Source organism: Nipponia nippon, unplaced genomic scaffold (genome assembly GCF_047370975.1).
Source record: "Nipponia nippon isolate SJK-2023a ecotype South Korea unplaced genomic scaffold, ASM4737097v1 scaffold_9, whole genome shotgun sequence".
Lineage (NCBI taxonomy): Eukaryota > Metazoa > Chordata > Aves > Pelecaniformes > Threskiornithidae > Nipponia > Nipponia nippon.
In genome coordinates, this window is record NW_028262413.1 from 48,424,843 (window position 1) to 48,447,972 (window position 23,130).

General features: G+C 56.0%; 1 long non-coding RNA gene across 1 annotated transcript; it reads right to left on the bottom strand.

Annotated features, from left to right (window-relative positions):
• Positions 1 to 9,350: 9,350 nt before the first annotated feature.
• On the bottom strand, positions 9,351 to 17,053 carry LOC148050333 (uncharacterized). Its single transcript, XR_015701386.1, has 2 exons — positions 16,985 to 17,053; positions 9,351 to 12,090 (listed from the first exon to the last, which is right to left on the bottom strand). It is a non-coding gene; the product is annotated as an uncharacterized LOC148050333 (long non-coding RNA).
• Between the last annotated feature and the right edge of the window lie 6,077 nt (positions 17,054 to 23,130).

The following is a 23,130-nucleotide window of genomic DNA, read 5'->3' on the forward strand; positions in this document are numbered from 1 at the left end:
GAGCCACCCGGGGGTAGCAGTGCCCCAGCTCTATTACGGGCACCTCCAGAAATCCAATCCTGGCACCTGCTTCCCGCAGTGCGATGCTGAGCGTGGCACAGACAATACTGTATTCTCCAGCTCTCAGCAGGATGCAAGATTTAAATTTTTAGCTGTGTGCTAAATTACATGGGCCGTCAGTCAACTCTTTGAGATGTTTTGAGTAGACAGATTTATACAAACACTCAAAGCTCAGTAGACCCAGCGCGGTATCTCCTATACCAGGCAAGGAGGAAATAAATCACCACTCCCCTTCCCCCTCTTCCACCACACTGAAATTTCTCCCAGACATCTTTCAAGCAGGATCACAGAAATTTTTATTTACCATGGAGAAAAAAAGCCAAAAGCCCCAAAGCACCAGGGGATTGTGCCTGCCCTTGACTGATGGGCCACCCAGCCCCGGCAGGCTCTGCAAGGAGGAGCGAGCACGCCACCAGCATCCCTCGCCCGGCACGGCTGCGCACACCCTGCCCAGCCCCGCAGCACCATCCCCAGGAACCTCCTCGCTCGGTGAGGGGCAGCACCCCAAGACTGCCAGCTCCGCTCCAGCGGAGCCATCCAGGATGCCCAGGGTGGTGGGGATGGGTGTAGGAGCGAAAGGGTCACTGCAGAGGCTCTTATCACACCTGAAAATGCCGCTTTTTTTTTTTTAACTGATGCTCTTCAATTCCTGCAGGCCAGCCCAGCACGCTCTTCCAGACACAGCGCTATAACGTGCCATTAGAAAAACAAAGTGCTTTCTCCACTTGATAGCTGGCCTTTTATTTTTGGAACCAATACATACAATCACAGTAGCATGGCCCCAGCAATTAGGAAGAAAAGTACTTTTCTTCTCCAGGCCCAATTACCCATCCTGTAATTGACATAATTATTATCTTTCAGTTTTCTAATAATATTTATTGAACACTACAAATTCTCATTCTCAGTGAAGCTGCTCTTGAAGCACAGCAATTTTCCAAGTCCTAGCAGGGTCCGTGCTGGAAGGAAGGATCAATACAGTCTTTAGCAGAGCCCTGGCCCAGCATGAGCGCTGCTCCCGTGCCCACCAGCCCCGCCTGGGACCAGGGCCCAGCACAGGACCCCCGCATCCCTGGGGAGGGGGAAGAGCATCCCCGCTCCTGTGCTCAGACGCTCCCGAAGCTCTAACGGGAGCTTCTTGGGGACTTCCACACCCAGGCACCAAACTCATCTTCCTCCTGCTAACAACCCCTTTCTCAACAGCCAAATAAGCACCAAAATATGTATTTTAGATTTAGCATATTCCCATATACTGGAAGTATATAAAGGACAACAGGCCAGTTACAAGCCTTAAAGGTTTTGAGGGCAGAAGGGAGGGGAGAGAAAATAACTAGTCCTAGTTGTAAGGAAACCATGCATGTTAATTTAAAACAGGAGTTAAAAAAAATATTAATTTTAATTTTATTTTGGCTGCCTCAGGGCTGCTGTACCATATGCACAGACAAGTTATGCAGAATTCCTGCATGGAAATGTGCTTGCTGGCTCCTCCGTGTTTATCATCGCAACCAGAAAAAAAAAAATCTGTCAAGCTCTTCCCTTCCTCACGGGCTGTCTGGGAGCAGCAGCTCGACCCAGCCCACTCGGGGAAGAACGGCTTTGCAGGACAGCCCCGACTTCTCCCGCGCTTCCCCACCAGCGGGGCCGCAGGGGATTGACCGGGGTTCAGAGCCTTGCTTGCCCCCCAGCTTGAGCCTCGCCTCGCAGCTCGGGTTCGGCAGGCAGGGAAGGGCTTAGCTGAGCCGCAGAGCATCCTCCCTCGCCTGCTGCGAGCCTGGGTCCCTGCCAGTGCTCCCCGACAGGCTCTCCGGCGTGGGGATGCTGTCCCGACTTGTAACGCTGCAAAACGCCGGGGTCAAGCGCTCAGCATTCCCCTTGGATGGCAGCTTCCACCCAGGAATCCCAGAAATGTTTCCAGGCTGCATCCTATATCCCAGGGATGAAACCTTCACAATGAAGCACGGGAATAAGAGCAAAAGTCAGGGCCTTGCTCGGTGCCAGGAGCCCTGGAGCTCAGGCAGGGATGAGCTCCCCTCTCCCCAGGAGGGATGAGGGCCCCCCGGGAACAGCACCCACATCCAGCTTGCCGGGAGTTGCCTTCTGGCACCTCCAACCCAAATTACTGCAAAGGCCACAGTACACAGTCACATCCTGGGCTACAGCAGGGGCTGAATGCAGACAAAGACCCCACACCCAGATATCCTGTTTTTTCCCACCAGTTCTGGCAAGTATCTACAAAAAACAAGCCCTGAAGAGATTCAGCCGCAGTCACACCAGGAAACCAGGGACAAAGCAAAGCCCACAGTGCCAGTGTCCTTGGCTGGCACTTTATCCTCTGAACCACCCACCTCCTTTAAACCTACCTCAATTTGAGCCACATCCAGAAGCCAAAGGTCTCTTCCAGCCTTTTGAACCCAACCCATCAGAACCTATTATCCCAGCCACAGTTTTTTCTTGCATAATCTAGCTTATTTATGGTCCTGATCTCCTAATTGTCCCTGTTATCTGATAGGCAGACGTGGGGGGGGAAGGGTGGGTCAGAGTGATTCTTGGCAGAGCACAGCTGTGTCGGGCATCAGATGCTGCTTTTTGCAAGTCCTCCCAGCTGGAGGTGATAACGGTCTGGGTCTCCTGCCCAGCCCGTGAGGAGGCTGGAGGGGACTGGAAACACCCTCGAATTCACTGTAATGAAAATTTCTCAGACAGAGATTGCGAAGACGCACCCGATAGATGAATCAAGTTCTTCCATTATCCCCTCTATAGACTGTTGCCATGTAGAATTGAACAAGCATGGAAAAAATACAGCCTTAATCTTTTCCTAAGCTTCTTTTTAGTACCAACATTACTGCTCATGCCGATGTCATTCTCGGATCACCGCAGCAGCTCCAGCAACCCTCCTCGGTAGAAAAGTCAGGGCTATTTTGAGGAGCAATCTCACGTGTCCTGCTCCGCTGCGGTCCGGGGCGATCGCAGGGAGGAAAAGCGCGGGGAGCATCTGCCGCCGGGTGCCCCGCGTCCAGCAGCGCAGGGACACCGGCTTGAGGGAGGCCAGGGGGGGATTGGTCCTCGGGAGATGCTTTGGGGTGACACTGGGGCCCACCGATCCCCTTCGCTCGCACCGCTGCCCAACCCAAGGCAGACAATGCCCTCATTGTATTTAAATCTGATTCATTTCATCTAGAGGATAAAATTAGAAAATCAACCTAATTCCCAGGAGCCTTGTTAAATCAATAGAACATACATCAAGCAGGCCAGGCACAATGCAAGGCTGAGATAAAATTAGAATGTGTCCCCCTGGGTGGGTTGATATCAGCTCTACATTTCAGAATTGGCAGGCACTTTTGCATAATTTATCAATTACAAACAATTTAATTCATCCAGAGTAATGAGTTGCAGGGCAGCTTTTGATGAGTTAAATGACACAGAGGCTGATGGCTGCAGTGGACTTCGAGGAACACCTACTCACTTGTGCAAGGCGAGAAAATCAAGGTGTCCCAGGGGCAGGGGAGGGCAGGCGGCCACGGGGTGCAGCTGCTCCGCTCCCCGGGGCACGGCATCCCCTCGGGGTGCCGTGGTCCCAAGCAGGGCCTCAAAAGACGCGGGTGCTAAAGCGGAGATGGCTCTGCTGTAGGTGAAGAGACAAATGGGACACAAGGTGAGGAACACCAAAAATGCAATCCAAAGCTTCCCCATCAGCACCCTGGAGCCAAGAGTTCCAAGCACTCCCAGCACTATCTTGCTGTCCCAGAAAGGGAAACACAAAAAGGTTAAGGGTAGGTTATTTGAAAGAACAAAAGTGATAAAAATCAAAAGCATTTCTTCTGCTGCGAGAGAGCCTTTAGAAGGTTATGAAGCATTTCCTTCCTGCAGCCCTCTTTTGTTCCTCTGCCTATTGCCCCGGCGGGCCGGGGGCCGAGGGCTCGCTCCGTCCCAGAGCCGCGCTCCGTTCTCACAGAAAACAATAGCAATTGCTCTGGGAGAGGGCAGGTTTAACTGCACGCCAGGAACGACACCCCCCTTGGAAATGCCTTCTTCCCCCTCTATTTCCCCCATGATCGAGCACCGGGATCCTGCTCGCTTGCTTTAATGCTGCCTCACACAGATATTAAAGCCAAGAAGTTAAGTGGTGCATAATTATGGCATTGTAGTTGCTAATTATAATCCCACAATGAAATCAGTGCTTTGCAATGAAGGCCGCAAAGACCTGATGGTTTGGAGCAGGCTCATTTCTAACCCCTCAGAATTTCTCGTTAAAGCAATGAGAACTTGCAAGGAGGATTCAGAGAAAGGGAGAGGCTAATAAAAACACCCCTCCAACCCCATTAACCTCCTCCTAGTCAGCGTGCCCAGGAACTCACTTCGCAGAGCCTTTTATGAAATAAATGTTACAGAGCCGGTGCGCGGCTCATCGAGCATCCCGGCACAGCCGAGCCCAGCACAACGCGCGCGGCTCCGGATGCAGATCAGCCCTCTGCAACTGTTCCTGGACACACGGCCCCCTCTCCCCATCATTTCAGCCTGGATCCATCCCTATCTGTTCCTATTCCTCTCTGTAGCAGCCTAATAACACTGTCCGCTTTATATCCTAGGTGCTTGATTTATTAGGTAATTTGTTTCTTCTCTGTGGTGCTGGCCTGCTTATCATCCGTGTAATGGGATGATGGAAGTCCAAGCTATAGACACCAGGCATTAAAAGCTAGGCAAATATGACCCATCTAAACTTGATGTCCAAAAATCGATTCATAGCAATTTTTGTGCTTTTGGCTTGCCTGAGAAAAGAAATATAAAAAAATACAAAAATTACAGCAATTCATCGGGGCCTGACTCCTGTATGCAGTCGGGATGGCGGAGGGCGCCGGGATGCTGCTGAGCCCGGCAGCAGGGTTGGTCCTCTGCCAGCCAGCAAAGAGCCCTGACGCTGAGGGAGCTCGGCCCGGTTTCTACCCCAACCTATTCAGCCGCTCCCCTGTTTAAATGCCCCCGGGAACTGCGTGTGCACATGGCCCAGGACTCAGCTTAACTAAACCCAAACGCCTAATGGCTTCTCCACCGATGCTCCCTGCTTCGCGGCGGGAGCTTGGCGCCTGCGTCTCCCAGCCGTGGCTGGGGGAGAGGGGAGGGGTGCGCAGGGTGCGGACGGGGCGCAGGGGGGTCTGCGGCTCCTTCCCGAGGACATGTCATGTCCCCGGGTCTCAGGGCCAAGCCATGGCCACCTCAGCCATCCCCCAAAGTGTCTGCAGCGGGTTACTCCAGAGTAAATGGGGCACTCATTAAAGCCTAGGCTAGAAACCACAGCGTGCTCTAATTCACACTGTAATTTATATTTATTAAGGTAATTAACCCGCTCCGGTAGCTGTGCTGGTGAGCGGCGTGAATCACCGGACCGGGGAGCAAAACCAGGGCCAGGCATCTGCAGTGGGCTCGGGCCAGGAGGGGTGCAGCCGAGGACCCCCGAGACTCCTGCCTCCACCCCCCTTTTCTAACCCCCCAGCCTGCCCCAGTGTCTCTGCTGCTGGACTGGAGCATCCAACCGGAGCAGCAGCCGAGCGGGAGAGGGCTGACATCCACCGCCTCTCCTTTGGCGATTGCAGCAGCCTTAGCCAGAGCAATAGAGATGCAAGCCAGATTGGGAAGCTCCGTCAAGGCCGGGGCGTCGAGCTGCACCCAGGATCTCCCACACTGATAACCATCGGCTGTCAGGGCGTGTACGACATTAGCAGCTCAAAGGGCATTAGGAGAGATGTGCCGCTGGATCCTGGGATGTGCGCAGAGCTCACCCGCCGCTTGCCCCGCCGCTGGCAGGCCGGTTTTGGTTTTGGGAGGTTTGGATGTACTCCTGGCGATAAGGATCTGCCGCAGCCCTCGGTGAGGCAGCCGGCACACCCTCCCCGGGAACGGCCCCGCACCTCCATTCTCAGCTCCCCCAGCCAAGGCACTGCCGGCCGCTGGAGCAGCCCGGGGCTCGCTCCGGCTGCCCGTGCCTCTGGACCCGGGGACAACGCTGCCAGAGGAACCCCCCGGGAGCCCGGCTGGGGTCTCAGGGCCACCCAGAGCCAGGGAGGTCTCCAAGCACCAGCACAAGGGCTGGATGAGCTGGCATGCATGGAAAAAAAATTCATGAAGGCAACCAGAAGAACCCAAATTTAATGAGCAGGCTGGAAATCATAAGCCAAAACCTGTTTTGGCTGGGGGTTGCCGCCCCGACGTGCCAGACGAGAGCTCCGGGGGAGGATGCTGCTGCCCCGAGGGCGCTTTGGAGATGAAACGGGGTTTTGTAAAGACGCGTCTCTACCCAGGCCTGGAGAAGGGCTGGTTGGGGCCGGGCTGGCGCAGCCGCTGCTCCCGGGAGGCAGCACCCAGCTCCAGCCCGGCTCGCCCCGAGTCCCGCCGCTCCTCTCTCTCGGCATGCACCCGCCGAAGGGTGCCCGAAACCCGCCCGCCGCGCTGTGCTGCCCGGCCTGACGCTGCTTTGCGTGCCTGAAAAAAAACACCAGGGATGCAAAAGGGAAAGTTAAATCTGATTTCAGCACTTTCCGCCTTTTTTTTTTTTTGCCTTGTTATTATTTTTATTAGCCTCTCTGCTTTGGCTGCGGGGCCTCTCGGAGAGAATGGAGCGTCGCGTGGGTGTTACCGGCTGCTGGCGCTTACCCGGCTTCAGAAAGAAACGCCAATTACTAATTTCATGGAGATAAGCCATTCTGAAGGAGGGGAGAAAAAAAAAATAAAAAATCTCCCAGCTTTGAAATGCGAAAGGCGCCTCCATTTATTTATTTATTTATTTCCACGACAGCTCGTGGGGGCACAGGGATTGCTCAGTTCAGTCCCCAGACAGAGGGATGGGAGCAGTGCCCAAGGGGCATCGCCGGAAGATGGAGTTAAGATGTATATGTCTGTATGTTCACATGCACACATGACCCTGCGCTGACGCGGGTCCTGCACCGAGCTGGATGCGCTCCGAGCCCTGCGAGCCCCGGGGCCGGCGCAGGGCTGCCGAGGCTGGAGGGGCCGCGGCCACCGCATCCCGTCAGCTCCCACCCATCCCCTCCCCACCGGCACCAAGCGATGCCCATCCAGGCTCCTGCCTGCCATCCGGCTCCCACAGCCCCGTAAACACCCAGGGCATGGGCCGGGGAGGGAAAATAATGGTGCATGGAATTAATCTGGGTGTAGTTTGCATTTTTATTGCTCTAGCCTCAGATTCCAGCCTACAGAAAGGTTTCAAAAAGGATTAGATGCCATAAAACCTTTAATAATCCTCCCACATCTTACGTTTAATTATTGTTTTTACACATGCAGAGCCAACATGCCTGTAGCGAGCAATCAAGTATCACATGCCACTCCTCTTGCATTTCTTCCCTCCCGTGTGTCTCCGGCGGTATTAAGCCAGCACCCAGTTTTCCACGGCTCATCCCTGCGATGACTGGGTGCTCTCCTCCTTCCCCAACCCACTCCTCCCCCAAAATATAGCCCTATATAAGCACATCCCAGCCGCAGTCGGGGTGGGTATGCCACCCTGGAGGCAGCGCGGGAGGGGATGCGGATGTCACCGCTGGGCAGCCCCTGCCTGCGGCGGGAGCTGGGACCAGTGCCGGATGGGTGCCCGGTCCCCAGCAGGCTCCGGCATGGGGTAGTGGAGGGGGACGTGCTCCCCGTCCTCACCAGAGCCGCTGAAATCCCACTTGGCTGGGAATTTAAAAAAAAAATCCTCGTCTCCAATTATAAACTGCCTGTTTGGAAGGAACATTTTGTCGCTAATTTGGTGCCATCAAAATTGTTGCTGTTTCTTCAGGGGAAAAAAAATCAGCCCTTTTAATCATTTTTTTCACCTCAACAGCTTTTCCTTAAGCCGAACAACTGTGGAAAGGTTTAATCTGTAAGAAAAGGTTAAGAGTGAAAAGTGTCCCGATCGCTTTCCTGGTAGGATTTTAGAGGCTCCGTTCTTCATAATAAACCATCTAAAAACCCCCCAGAGCACCCGTAACCCTGCTGAGAGCGGGCAGCTCGGCTGGGCACCCCGAGCAGCGGCTGCGGGGACGGCGCCATGGGGACACGATAACGGCGTGGGCCTGGTGCTCCTGCGTGGCCCCGGCGCTGCACCGGGGACTGGACACGGGGACTGCAACATCAACGCAGGTAAATAACTCCATCGCTGCAGAATCTGCTCTATTAGGCTCCCAGTGAACTGTTTTATTATTATTATTGTTGTTGTTATTGTTATTATTGTTATCATAAGTGATGCTTCCCCTGATCGCCTGCAGTGTGGCTCCGTGGGGGACAGATTTTTGCCCAGTTATTTCTGGGTTGGGGGAAACAGCCTAGACCAGGGCAGCTCTTCCACTCCTGCGCCTGCTGCTTTTTCCAGCAAAACCCTGTTTCTTTAGGAATTTTCCCCAGTTTGACCCTGGCCCAGTGGTGAGCTGGCACAGCCCCAGTGTGGGCTCCCCTGGTCCCCTCCCAGCGCTGGGAAGATGCTCAGGAGCCGATACCCAAAAGCACCCGCATGCAGATCCTGAGCAGGCATCGCAATTCCCTCCGAACTGACATTGTTCGTGGCAGGGGATCAGCTCGTCGTGACCCACCACGCCACGCGGGGATGGGGCAAAGCGCTGTGGAGCAGCCCAGGTGCGCGTCCCTCTGCTGCGACGGGAGCGCGGGGCAGCGCTGGAGGCATCGAGCCCCTGGCTGCGGGGAGCAGCCGAGAAACATGGCGAGGGCCGGCCGAGGCAGCACGCGAGGCAGGGCTGTTCGTGCCTGCGTGACGGCCGAGGGCAGCGGGAGGCAGACGAACCATTAACCACATTTCTGAACACCCGTGGCTTGCCATGGGATGAATGAAAAGAAAAAAGTAAAGGAAAACTGGTGCCTGAGCTCAGACCCAGGAGGGGAGCCGAGGCCCTGGCTGCTGCAGAGGTGAGGACGAACCCGCCAGCCTCATGGCCATTGCAGGTGGCTTGGGGACCACAGTGCCAGCGGGACACGGGCTCGCCCCGCGCCGTCCGCTCCTGAGCTGCTGTGACCCCGCAGGGCAGTGCTGGAGTTTGGGGTTCATCCAGCCAGCAGCACCCACAGTGGCAGCATCACTGCCACGGCACCGTGCCACACCGGGGCACTCGCCAACACCGCAGCATCGCGTCCCCATCCCCTGCACCGCAGCAATTATGCTATCCTCAAGGTTGGTCTTGCCGTCACAGGCAGCGGCAGATGCAGTCCCAGCCCCCAAGACCAAACGACCCGAGCTCAGCTCTAGGTCCAGCCACAACCCCGTGCTTCTGGGTTGGATCCCGCTTTAAACCCCCTTCCCCAGCCCCCCAGCAGGCAGAGGTCTGGCGCTGTAAGCCTCTGGATCAGAGCAGGCAGGAGGCCTCTCCAGGATGCAGGCAGAGCTCTGGGCGAGCTGCTCTGACCCCTTTATCCTCTGAAACATCAAAAGTTTCAATTATTCTGCCTGTGACTCATTTCTGATGAAGACTTTTCTCAGCAGAAACTCAGTAGGTGGGACAGGCAGGCACCCAGAGCTGCTTTTTCTACCTCTCGAGCCGAAGCTGCGCAGCATCACGCAGAGCCAGCAGAGCCATCTCGCGGGAGGTGACTTTGGTCGCGTCTGGGAGGAAGGACGTTTTGACCTCACCGATGCCGGCGGCACAAGGAGTTAAGGAAGCCCCCTCGGCTGGGGAAGAAGGGGACAGAACAATCGGTCGTTTATTTTGGTCAGAGGCAGCATCCCATTACAATATTGCCCTCCAAGTTGTGTGCATATGGCAAAAACCAGAACACCCGGCTACCAGCCAGACAAAGGGAGCTTGTGCTCCCGAGATGTTTTATTCATGCGCAGCCTTGAAGCACAAACAAGCCCAGCTATTCTGCTGGCCCGGCCTCGATGCAGCCCTGCCTTTGTGCTCCACAGCTGTAGGGACGGGAATTGCAAAGAGGGGCTGGAGTCCTCCCCGCCGTGCGGGACTTGTTGCTCCGCTGCCAGAGCGACTGCTCCCCCTCCACAGGCTCACTCAGAGCAGGCTGGTTCAGCACCAGAAATTGCAATTGCTTTTCCAATTTCACCAGTTTATTGCACTCATTCGCCTGGGTGCTTCGTCAGAGTCACAGGTTCCTCTCAGGACCAGCGCTTGGTCCCTCCATCATTGCTGCTAAGCCAAGCCTGGAGCATCTGTCCCCTACAAGGACACAGGGACAGTACCCTGCTCCCAACCCAGCTTCCAGTGGCAAGAAAAGGCCACTTGCAAACAAAGCAATAATAGAAGAGTCAGTCTTAGCCTCACCCTGATCATTTCTAATTGAATATTAATACCATCTTGATCTTCCTTCAATGCTCCATCTAATCTGAATGTTTGTCTTATTTTCATTCCAGGCAGAGGATTAGCCATCCTGGGCACACGCGGCGGCGGGCCACAGCTACTGCAAGCAGAGGTGGAAAGCTACTTCCACACAGAAATAACTGCGAATTCAACAATCGGAATCGTTAGAAATGAAGTTAACACTCAGGCACCAGTGATTCAGGGTGCTCAGGGCAGGCAGGGTCTGCACCCATCCTCCCTGTGCTGCAGGGTGGCATCAGCCCAGTCCTGATCAGTGGGATGGAGCAGAGCTACCCTGGGGTGGGGGATGTGGGCGTCTTGGGGTGGGGGACACGGGTGTCTTGTGGCTCGTGGAATAACGGTGCTAATGCACCTACCCGAGGGAGGTAACTGCGTGGATTTGGAGCAGATTGCACGTCTCTTCTGCCCTTGCAAGGACTGCAGATGGAGGTGGTACCCGACATGATCGTGCTGGGAGCTCAGGCCTGGCCAGCTGCGCTGGGTGGTCCGGGTGGGCTGTCAGAGCTGGGGATGTCCCGTCCCACATGGAGCCCAGCGTGAGGGCGGTGGGGCAGCGGAGAAGGAGCAGACTCGGCAGCAGAGTGTATTTCCCACTGAGAAGCAAGGCGGGCAGTGGTTAAGAGATGCCACAAATCTCCATCCCCATCTCTGCCCGGCCCCGGGCTCCCAGAGCTGCACAGTGGCTCACGGTGGCGCAGACCCCATCGGCCACGGCAAAGCCAGATCAAACCCAGCACCCGCAGGCTGGCTGCAACCCATGCTCCTGTCCGTGTGTGACTTCATTTTCCTGCTCAAGCCCTCGTTGTTCAGAACTTGCAACACAGCTTGTGCACGGGGCAAACAGGCTCCGGATGAAAATAAGAGGGGGAAAAAACATTCACAAATACCTGTGATGGGAACGGGTGGCACCACGCGGCTCTGCCCTTCCCTGCAAAGCCGGGAGCAGCCACCCCCCATGTCCCATGCAGCGTGCTCCTCCCAGCACGATCCCAGGCTCCCAGCCCATCCCGTCCTACCCAGCTTCTCCAGGAACGCACGCAGCTCCACAGCCACTGAAGGATGTTTGGTAACATATGAATAATAGGCTGGTTTAATCCCTTCCAAAATCACGATAACCCCGAAGGATGTGCCAGTTGAGGAAGACGTTTGCATGGAAGCCGTGCAGCAAGCAGCGCTGCTGCCAGAAATACCAGAGGAATTAGCAAATTGGGTTGCAGCTCTCAAGTGAAACCCTTTATTGAGGATGGACTGTTCCTTCTTGTAATCCTCTGTCATCAGCACTCGCTGCAAAAATTTAACTGTGTCAGACTAAGGCAGCGTGGCAAGCCCCAGGGCTAGTTCTGCGGGTAGAAAGACTCATTCGTTGCCCAACGCTATTTGCGAGTCAAGTGTATTTCTTTCTTCGTGTTGTAATTGCCGAGGACTGGGAATGCCTTACTAAGCAGCGAGCGGCGGCGGGTGTCTGGTGCTGAGGTGTGCCGAGCTCACGCCAACCCCATCCCGCTGGCTTATCTCCTCCCGCCGGACACCTGATGGAGGGAGATGAAGCGAAACGTGCCGGGGCTGCAGCAGGGCTTGAGCAAACGTTGGGGGATGCACCTTCCTTCGTGTCACAGCGATGGTGGCAGCCGCAGGGACCTGCTCCATCCCCTCCATCGTGGTGGCCCAGGGAGCACCTCTGCTAAGGAGAGTGCACCTGGATGCCCTAAGGGGGGGACACCAAAAATATCACGCAACCCGCTGTCATTTTAATGTCAATGGACAACAGGACAGAAAGCTTGAGCGAATCTACTGCTCACCCCAGCTCCAAAGGGACCGGCAGGAGCAGCCTGGCCAAGGAGACCCAGCACAGGGAAGTTTAACACGTCTAATATTTATCTGAGGGACATTAACATGGGCAATGCTTAGAGTATAGAAAGCACCTGGTGACTCAGAAAGCAGAGAGAAAAATTCCTGATGGCCTAAGGCAGGTAACAGGAAAGCCATCCCAAAAGGAAAGGGATAAATGAAAAAGTGAGTTCCCTGTTACTTATTGGGAGAAAAAACCTGGTGAAGAAGGAAGCTTAGAAAGAAGGTGTAGCAACTCCCAGGGGAGGGAAGCTTTGGCCTCCGAAGCCAGGAGCATGAGGAGTTCATCTGGGGTTATGTCAGACCTGGTGACACACAAAGCTTTTCCCTTCAGCGCTCGGGCTTGCCTGCCAACCTATCGCTTCGGCCACTGAACTGTATCGCATCCCAGCCTCCTCTTCAGGGCATCACACATCTTTTCCTCCGACCGCCTTCAGATGTGCAGTTCTTTGGAAATTAGTTGCCCTTCTCTTTGGGCTTTTGATGTCCCCCAGGAGGAGGGTGCATGGTAAGCATTGCTTCACTGCTGTTTGTGCAACCTTGCTGCAGATCCCTTCTTATTCATGATGGTATCTTGCCACTTGATATGCATAATAGCTCAAAGGTACCGTTGACTACATTTTTCCAGCGCTTTGATGTGCTAGCGATAACTTGTTTCTGTTTCGCAGCCATTAAGCTAGGTGGAAATCATTACACTGCGTTAAATGTGGGGTTTGTTCTTTAATCAGTACTGTTCTGGTTCCAGGCTCGGTGTTGCAATCTGTCATACGTGGAAAATATCCTCTTAACCCAGGTTAACAATTTTGGAGGAAGTGAACACAGCTTACCAGAGTTTCTTCAAGGTCAGAGATTGAGGACCGCATCCTCCCAGGCAACTCCAGCATCCCGGGCGGGTTGCAGCAGCTCCCCGACGGCTTGTGCCTGTGCTGCAGAACCACCCGCAGCATGAACAAACCTCCCTGCATGGCAGACACATGGGTATATGCTAAAGGCACCCAGAGCAGACCCTACGTATCCACCTGGCAACACTCACTTGAAGTTTTACTGTCCTATTTGTGAAACTAGACTAACCGGGCCACTTCTTGGGTCAGGCTTGGACTTGTAGGGTGCATATTTTTGATGGCAGTTCTGCAGCCCCCAGCCACGGCCAGGCGGTTCCTGCCCTGTAAAAGCCTTTTGCTGCTCAAGAAGGGGATGCCCGACCCTGGCAGATCGACTCCTCCAGCACCTCTCACGCAGGCCACGGTGCCTCACCACCCCGCTGCATTAACCACCCATACTGCCACGGCGCCAGCGCTGGGAAATCATTTGAAGGCAGAAGAGGGAGAGGGAGGGCATCCCCTGCCCTGCACCTTTCCGATCACCCCTCTGGACCTAGCACCCAGCGGGTCAGCCTGACACTGCGCAGAGCTGGAAGCCGAACACGCGCATCTCCGCAGCCGGCCCCGGCGAGAGCATCACACGCTGCTGACAGAGCGCTCTTCCCGGCGGTAATAACCACGTGTAGCTTCTGATCGTGATTTTCTCAGGGAAGACTGAGCAGAGGGAGGCTGGCCCTGGTGATGGAGGGACATGTCTCAGGTCTACTCTGCCCTGCAGGTGCCGCAGAGCTCAGCCAGCCACAGGCACATCAAACCATCAGCGCACGACGGTTAGGTTAAACCTGGACAAGACGGGCTTGGGATGCTGACGACTGACAGCGCGTTGGACCAGCTACATGCTGCTGCGAGCACAACCGGTTCGTTAGGCAACAACTCCTGCCAGTGAGGCGAAGCAGCTGCTTTGGTCCAAATCCTGCAGCCTGTTCCCTCCAGGGCTGCGGGAGCTGAGCACATCCACCCGCAGGCTGGAGGGATGCGCTGGTGCTCAGATGGCTGTGGAAGAGCTGCCGGTGTCCTCAGGGTCCACCCAGACCTTATCAGTATGTGGCTTCTGGGCTGGTTGGACTTTCTCTTTGCTGTCCTGCAGCAAAATGAGGCTGCAAAGGGTGGAAGGGTCCTGGCCGCCGCAAGAGGAAACCTTGGGAGCAAGGAAGGGCCACGGTGAGAGGGTGCTTTGGGGCAGGGAGCACTGTGCCGTCGGGAGGCAGGGCAAAGCATGGGGGTGGCAGCCCCTGTGCCGGGTGTGAAACAGCCAGTGAGTCCCCCCAGGTGAGGCCCCGGGGACAGCCCAGGGACAGGCTCACTCCCCAGGAGCCCTGGGGAAAACAGCAGAGCCCTGAGCCCCCACCTGCAGAGGAGCTGCCATCCGCAGAGCCGGCAGTGCCAGAGCCGGCTCCATGTGCTGCAGCCCAAGCACAAAGACCCTCTGCAATGTGCTGTCCCCAGACGGGGCCATTGGGTCACGCGCTGGCTGCTGGCAAAGGTTAAGGATGCACCAAGAGAAGGAGGAGCGCGCTGTGGCACGCCGCCCTGCACGGTGGGGGCAAGGACAGAGCTCCCGGGCGCAGGGGCACAGCAAAGGTGTCTCACACAAGCAAGGAGGTGCGTGAAAGGAGGGGATACGGAGCGTGGGAGAGGGTCCTCACAAAGCAGAAACCCAGCAGCTCACAGGAGGGAGCCTGGCAAGCAGCAGGCTGTGCTCTGCGCAGAGCCCCTCGAAAGCCAGTGTGGTTTTCAAATGAAGGCTATATTTGTTTTGCAAAACCTCAAACCACCCCTCCCAAGAGTGTATGACAGAGACAAGTGAAAATGGGAAAATCTGCGCCCGTTAACCCCTTGGTGCCGGGGGCCGGAGCGGGAACACGCTGCCCACACCAAGGACGGGGCCAGCAGAGCCCGGCTCGAGCGCCCACGCCAAGAGGCAGCCGACAGCGGCTGCTCCGCTCACATTTGTCTTTCACACTCATTCGAGGGCTTTGGCAAGCGACGATTCGGTTTCGTTTCCTGCTTTCTTGCAGTCTCGGCATGTTTAGTTTGGCCTCCTGTGTTTTGCGACATGAAAGCCTTGGCTATAAATACATCACCCCATGTCTCTGAAGGCTTTGTGGTGTTTTCCTGCCTCCACTCTTTATCCCTTTGGGAAGGTCGGGAGCTGGGAGGAGCACACGGAGCTGGCTCTGGTGATGCCGGCAGAGCAGCTCCCTGGCCAGGACAGCCCTTGGTGCACGGCTTGCAGCACGAGGCTGCCAGCCCCTCCAGAGCCCTGCTTGACTTACAGATGTTTATCAGGGCCGATAAGGCTGCGTCTGCTCTTTGCACAAGAGGAAGGGGAGGCTTCTGCAACGGTGAGCTGGTCACAAGCCTGGGGAGCAGCACTCAAGGTCATGGTGGTGCTGCACCTTTGGGTTAGCCCACAGCCATACTGCACCCCAAAGGGCTTTGCCGTGGCTCGTTTGTGGAGGTCCCAAACATCGCCAGGACCTGCCGGCTGCAGACATGCAGCCAAGGTCCTCCCCGGGGCCAGCATGCCCGGCTTGCCCTGCCGATGCTCCCACACTGGTCCGGGCAGCATGCCACAGAGTGCCCACGCCAGGACGAGCAGGCCTTGCAAAGGGTAAACAGGTATACAGTAGCAGCCCAATAATTACGGCCCTAATTCAGCAAAGCATCACCACTTATAAGGCACCTAAGCATGTGCTTCAAGTTAATTACACGCCTAAAGATCTTTCCTGAATAAGCATGGATTTAAGGCTGTGTCTGGTATCTCCTGTACTTAACAGTGATTCAACTAAACACCTACCCTACCTCTTCATTTCTAACAACCCCAAACCATCGTGAAGTGATTTTAGAGCTCAGCTCCACCACTAGAAACCAAACATCTATGCGCTTCTCTCTGCAGACTCGCTTTGTAGATATGAAAATAAATATCCTTTTGATTCTTATAGCTTCTTTTTCCTGATAGCACTTCCCTCCCTGCAAGCCAGCGACTTCCAGGCTGATTAGGAACTGGCTCTGCAGAGACCTCATGAAATGGCTTCTCTGACAGAATCAGATACTTGGGGGGAGGAAAAAAAGAGAGAGACAGAAAACGCCTCGGTAGAAACTGCCCCGCTGCAAGACGGCGAAGCTGAACTGGCCCCTTTGCATGCAGTCAGTTTTTCCACCGTATTTGCATATCTCTGCTGTTTTCTCGCAGCCCGCACCCGGCTGCCTTTTCCTCCGTGCAGTTTCTGCTCAACAGTCGCGTGTGAACCAGAGCCGCGGCTGCCTGCGGTTTTCTCCCCGCCGGAGGTGCACCGCTGCGGCCGGGGCCCGGCGGCTGCAGGAACTCCTCCTGCCGCCCCGGGGCCAGACCCGCTGGCAGGACCAGGACCCTGCACTGGTGACCGGGGGGAGGTCGAACCCAGGCAGCAGCAAAAATAACCGCGGTTGCAGCTGGTAAATGATAAGAGGGGCTGGTTGGAACAAGTTGGCCCTGGCGTGGCTTCCGCTTTTAACATCATTTCTTTAACAAATCAGAGCAAGCATTTTCAAGAGAAAAGGATTTCAAAGCAAGCAGTTTGGGGGTTTTGCTGCTGAAATTCCCCAGGGAAACATTCCTGGACTGAGAAAGGCCAGTGGAGCAGTCCAGCCACTTAATAATTTGGACAGGCAGGGCCCTTGCTGGGGAGAACCCAGAGACCTGCCTATAATCTTGTCACTTTATTCAGCTTTTGAAAGTCTTTGAGGGTTTTTTCAGTTGAGTTTCGGGTACAAATTACACACTGTGGTGTGTGTGGCCCTAAAACATGGCTTCAAAACGGGATGCATCTCACCAGAGGGGCTAGTTCTCCATTAAAGGCTCCCATGCAGTCCCAGATGCGGCCTTACCTGGCAGAAAGATGCTGGATGCCAGGTCCCTCCCTGTGCAGCTCCATGCATCAGCCACCCCATCACCTCAGCTCAGGCTCTTCCCACCCTCTTCCTGGCCACAGACTTTATTGGTGGGGCCACCCATCCTGCACCTGATGGCAATTCCTCCATTAGACCAGCTGTTAACCAGCACCCCTAATGGGAGCAGGTTGCCCAGGACTATGTGCTGCTGGGCTTTGAGTGCCTCCAAGGATGGATGGAGGTCCACAGCCTCCCCGAGCAGCCTCCTCCAGTGCTCAACCACCCTCACCATCAGAAAGTGTTTCTCCATCCTTGTCCTCCGCGGCACCTTGCTGCCTGCTCAGTGGGTGAGAGCAGAGCTAATCCCTCAGAAAGAGCCCCAGGTCTTCTCCAGGGTCCCTTCACACCCGAGGGACAGCCACAGAGCCCGTCCTTCAGTGGGACAGCTTGGGGGGAAAGCAGTCCCGTCCCCTTGGCACCGCGTTTCGGATGCTGTTGCTTGCCCTGCGAACACGTGTGACAGGGACCTCCCCAGCGCTGACAGCCAGGAGCCTCTCAGAGCTGCAGATAAAGTTATCATTAGCATCTATTAACAATAACAAACAATATCAGCTTCGTTCATTGTTGTAGGCTGGGTTATTAGTGCTGGAAAAACAGCTCCCCTAACACCCTCGGAGCCAGCCGAGATTCATCTGTGTCTCATTAGCAGAGCCTTCCTTCTTTGTTTGTTCAGTTAAAATTAACTCTCCTCCTGGAAAAAAAAAAAAGGAGGGAGGAACCACGCTCCTGGGCCAGCACAGCCCGCCCCGCTGCTGGTCCCAGCCCCAGCAGACACAAGGGACTGACCCCAAAGCCAGGGCAGCCCCATGTGCTCGCCGCTGGATACGGCCTCTGCTCCCATGAGCTGCTCCGCTCTCCAGCAAAATGCACATCCCATCGCTGCTCTGTGAGAAGAGCTGCATCCCGCGAGGCAGAAATGCCCTGGAGCAGGGGTTGGGGGGCTGCAGCCCCTCTCTGCCACTCTTCGCTTCCATCGCCTCCCACCGCAAGCTCCCCCAAATGTCTCCAAGTCGCCTCCCCCTCCTCACCTCCCTGCCCCAGTCCCCTCCTGACACGGACATTTCCTCCCTGGGCATTTCTGCCCTCTGCCCCTTGCATCCCACAGCACCCTGCGCGCAGGGCGAGATGCCCAAGAGCATCCCCAGGTGGCACCAGGACCTGCAGCACCCTGCCTGAACCTCCTGCCCACACCCGCTGCCTGCAGCCTGCCTCCAGCAGCGAGCAAAGCTCTGCGCGGCAGCGGTCGCAGCGAGGGTGATGCACGGCTGGGCTGGGTACCAGGGCAGGTTTCCCAGGTGGGTCCCAGCCCCACCATGGGTGACCCCAGCATCCTCCTGGGAACGTGTCCCCAGAGCCCGGCCCTGCGGAGGTGGCACCGCTGCGGGCGTGCAAAAGCGTGGCTGGCCCAGAGAGGTACCGAAAGCGCGGCAGGACATGAGTAATTGGGGTAGGATGGGGCTTTCCCAGGCAGAGCGTGCAAAACTAGGGATTTTTGTGTTTGCATTCACATCTACTTAACCCCGCAAATCGGTTAATGCTTTTGTAAAATTACATCTGTTACTCGTCAGGCTCGGCATTTTCATTCAGTTGCCAAAGCCACTTGGATATTTATAAAACAAGCCAAAAAGAACCCAAAATCCCACGGCCCAAACATTTCAGGTTTGTCAATCACAAAGAATCAAAAATAAATCAAATCTGTGGTCTCAGACCTGCACTGCACCCTGCACCACCAGGACCGAGGTGCATCCATGGGTGCAGGGGGTCGGGGCTCTGACAGAGCAGAAAACTCAAGCCTTGACCCAAACCTGCACCCGGCCGACACGAGGTGAGCTGTCCCTAAGTGCTGGAGAGGCCGCGGTGTGATTTGAGGGGTGAGCCGGGTCCCCCGGCACCAGCTGAGCTGCACGGGGTGCCGGGCAGATTGGGGTGGGAAAGGCACAAATGGCACCCAGGGATGAGGCACCCAATCTGGGCTCCCTGCACCGGGGTCAGCATCAGCAGCCAGCCCTTCCCCAAGCGCTGCGCTTGCCCTGCATCCCCAGACGGTAATAACGAGCGAGGCAGTAATGAGCAAGCTGTGCCGCTGGATGTGTTGGAGCAGAGCAGCATCCCTTGCTGAGCTACTGGCGCTCGGGAGGAGCCAGGTTTTGCAGCTTCTCGCAGCTCTCCCCTCTGCAGCACCGAGCATCGCCCACAGCCCCGACACCTGCTGCGCACCAGGGCCTGGGTACGCGTCCCCGCACCTCCCTCCCTCGTCCCCCGGCCCATCAGGTAACATTGCCAACCGGCACAGGGACTTCGTGAGTGCCGAGGGACCCATGGGAGCCGAGGGACAGGGCAGCAGCGCAGCGCAGCCAGGGAGGAGGAACCCAAAGGCAGGGGCAGGAACGCACTGATGTGTTTCAAAAGCCAGCGGAGGGGGAAACCTCCGCAGGTGCTGTGCGAGCACCATGGTCCTGGCACAAATGCGCCAATGCTGGGCAATCTCGGTAGGAAATATCTTTGAGCCCATCATCAGCATTCACAGTAAAAAAACGTAACAGATAAACCCGAAAGCAGCAGGTGAAGGAGGAGCCCAGAGCTCCCGTGCCCAGCATGCGCCCACCCTGCGGGCCAGGTCCCTGCTTAGGTGGGGTGGAGAGCCGGATTCAGCCGATGCCCAGGGATGTTCTTCTGAAAGCTACAGGCCAGCAAGGATTTTTTGTTTTAAGTTTGTTTCTAAAAGAACTAAGTGGCTTTGTTCTTAGTTAGATCATGGCCACAGGACGGGTTAGTGCTCCCGAGAGCCAGGCTTTGGTCTCCCAGTGAAGCCTGGGGGCTGCTGCTTGACCCTGGGCAAGTTACGTGCCCAGCCTCTGGTCTGGCTTACATCTGTACCATGGAGACAGCACTAAGCGACTCCACTGTTGTATTCAGAAAGTTAAAATAAAATAAAAGCTCTGCAGGCCTGATGCAGGAGTAGGACACCAGCATCACCAGGGCTGTGTGAGGCGCAGACTGGAGCACACTGGTCAGCAGCTGGGAGGCAACTTTGCTATTTTGCTGCAAGAACATGAAACTCTCTAATGCAACAAGGCTGTTAAAAAAATCCACCTGAGGCCAGCGAGTTCGGTGCTGTTTAGCCTTCCAGTTGAGTGACAATCGCAATTGATCCTGCTGGGAGGTTAAAAAATAAAATAAAATCATCATTCTGGAACAGCGTGTTTCAGCTGGAGCGGCCTCGTGCCCATTAGCGGTAATTGAGCGGCGCGGGGCTGTGCCGCAGGAAGGCTGATTTCCCCGCGCAGCGGCGGCGTGATTAGGGATGGCTTTGGCTCTGCCCGCGGGGTGGAACGGCTCGGCCTGATTGAGAGAGAAATGCCAGGGTTTGGGCAGAGGGAGACTCTGCCAGCGTCCCCAGTGAAGCCACGGGGAGCTGTGCCGAGCAGAGATGCATGAGCGTGGCTGAGACCACAGGGGTTGGCATGGCACGGCACGGCATGGCACGGCACGGCACAGTATGGCATGGCACGGCACAGCACGGCACGGCACGGCATGGCACGGCACGGCACAGTATGGCATGGCACGGCACAGCATGGCATGGCACGGCACAGCACAATATGGCACGGTGCGTGCACAGGGCTCGCCGGGCACGGGAGCTCTGCGGCACTGCTAAGGCTTTTACACACCGTAAGAGCCTCTTGAAAGCCTCATTTTGAACAGAGGGTTACAGAGCTCTGAAGAAAGCTGAAATAAAATATTTTCCTTCTTGCACGTGTTGGGGAAGCAGAAGTCCTGGGCTAAATGGGATGGGCTGTGCTGTTTCGCCGTGTTATTTAGCTGCACTGGAAATGAAGGATGAAGGTGATAAAGGGTTTATTTTAGCAGGCAGCAGCCACTAACTGCTCAGTAATGCACCAAGGAAGAGCTCAGCTCCGCCATCCCATTTCCCATTCCAGTCACGTGCCCCCAAAATTGCAAATGGAGATTTGTTACATTTCATTTGCTCCCATCCCTGGGAAGCCATTTGCGATGAGTTCACGTCTCCCAGGAGGCTCTATTCCAATCAAAGTGAAAAGAGAGGAGAGAAAAAAAAGTCACGCTACGGCGGATGACAATGATATCTCAGTGCCGATCGCTGGGTGCTGACTGGCGCTACATGTTTTAATAACAGCCAGCCCATGTGCAGCCGCAAGGCTGAGGCACTGCTGCCAGGCTGAGGGATGCTGGGGTACCGTTGCCAGTTTGAGGGATGCTGTGGTACCGCTCCCAGGCTGAGGAATGCTGGGGTACCGCTCCCAGCCCGACAGATGCTGGGGTACCACTGCCAGGCTGAGGGATGCTGAGGAACCACTCCCAGGCTGAGGGATGCTGTGGTACCACTCCCAGCCCGATGGATGCTGGGGTACCACTCCCAGGCTGAGCGATGCTGGGGTACCACTGCCAGGCTGAGGGATGCTGGGGTACCACTGCCAGGTTGAGGGATGCTGGTTGGTGCAGCCCAGCCCAGGTCTCTCCCCAGACCTGGCTCCAGCTGCTGGCTGCTCCAGGATGGACACCCACTGCCTTGGGTGTCCAGCTTTCCACTTTCTCCACAAGCAACACCTTGAGTCTGGGCAAATAAAACCAGGGCTTTGGTAAACCCAGAGAGGACAGGCTAAGCGGCTGGTTCAACCTAAGCAATTTTAGTCTTATATTGCCCTGCGCTTTATGAACTCTCATTAACCGAGTGTACACACACACAGAAACCGAAAGCAGAGATGGCTGGGGCTTGCGTGCTTTTTTTTTTCTCTGTTTTAGTTCCCCCTTTTAAAAAAAAAATCTTATTTTCACTTTAGAGCAGTTTTGTGGGCTGTGGTCTGGTGTTATTGATTAGGGCATGTTATTCTGGAGCAGGAAGCTGCCTGACATACTGCCTGCTGCTGCTAAATTGAAATCTCCTAATCTTTCCAATCCTTTTGAGCACTGGCAAATGAAAAGGCAGCGCATTGTGGAAAATCTCTGCTCAAGGGGAAGCAAGGCAAGATCTGCCAGAGCGGGCGTACGAGCTGCCGTGGGTCACAGGGGACCCGCTGCCTCCGCTCGCTCCCGCTGCCTGGTCGGGGAGGCAGGAGAGGGGTTTGCTCCTGCCGCCATGTACTCGCTCGGCCCGGGGGACAGCCCTGGTACGTCAGCTGAAGGATTCAACCCAGGTGCATCGTGCCCTCCTTGGCATGACCTTGCCAAGGGCAGGGGCTGGTGGTGCTGGTCCGGCACGCGCGGTGCCGCCAGCGCCTGGGGCTGGCTTCGTGCGGGATGGCTGGTGGCAGGGGGCTTGGGGGCCCTCCTGGGCTGCAGCACGGCTGGCGGTGGTCTCCCAGGCTGTTGTGCAGGAAAGGGGACTCGATTCTGGTTTGTGGCTGAATTTGAAGCTGGATAACTGTGCGCTCAGACAACCGCAGGGTAACCCATGAACTGCTGAGGCTGGCTGGGCTCGGGGCACGAGGCTCGTCCTCGTCCCCTCTCCGCAGCGCACCTTTGCTGTAATGTAACAGGGGCCCGACTTGGGTGAGCAGAGACCCCCGTTCTTCAGCAGGCTTGTTTTCTCATCCATGATTAGTGTATACCACTAATAACATGCTGAAAGCCTGCTGCTGTGCTGTTCAGAGCTGTTACCGTCTACTGAGTCACGGCAGCAAGCTAAAGCAAGGCCTGGATGCGAGGGCAGTGTGCTTTTTAGTTAACCCATCCCATAAGAAGAGCAGAACAGGAGGGATCTTCCCGAAACCAGCAGACCTCCTGCCGTCCCACGGCACACGCTGCTTGCACCCACAGCCCCTGAGCTGCCTGCACGAGGAGCCGGGTCTCCCCCCAGCGCTGACGGGGCATTTGCAGCATCAGAGAACTGAACTAAAACCTGAGGAACGCTGTAGTGAATCTCTAAATATTGTTCTCAGCCTGTACGAGGCCTTCCCTGTACCCCATCCAGGGAAGGGGTGCTCAAGACGGGTTGAATTTCTGGCTGTCGGGCAGCATCTTTCCTTCCACTCCCGCACACTTGGCTTCTCCCTGCTGCGCCCAGACACCAAGCCCTGCACCCCCAGCCCCAAGCGCGTGTCCCCTCT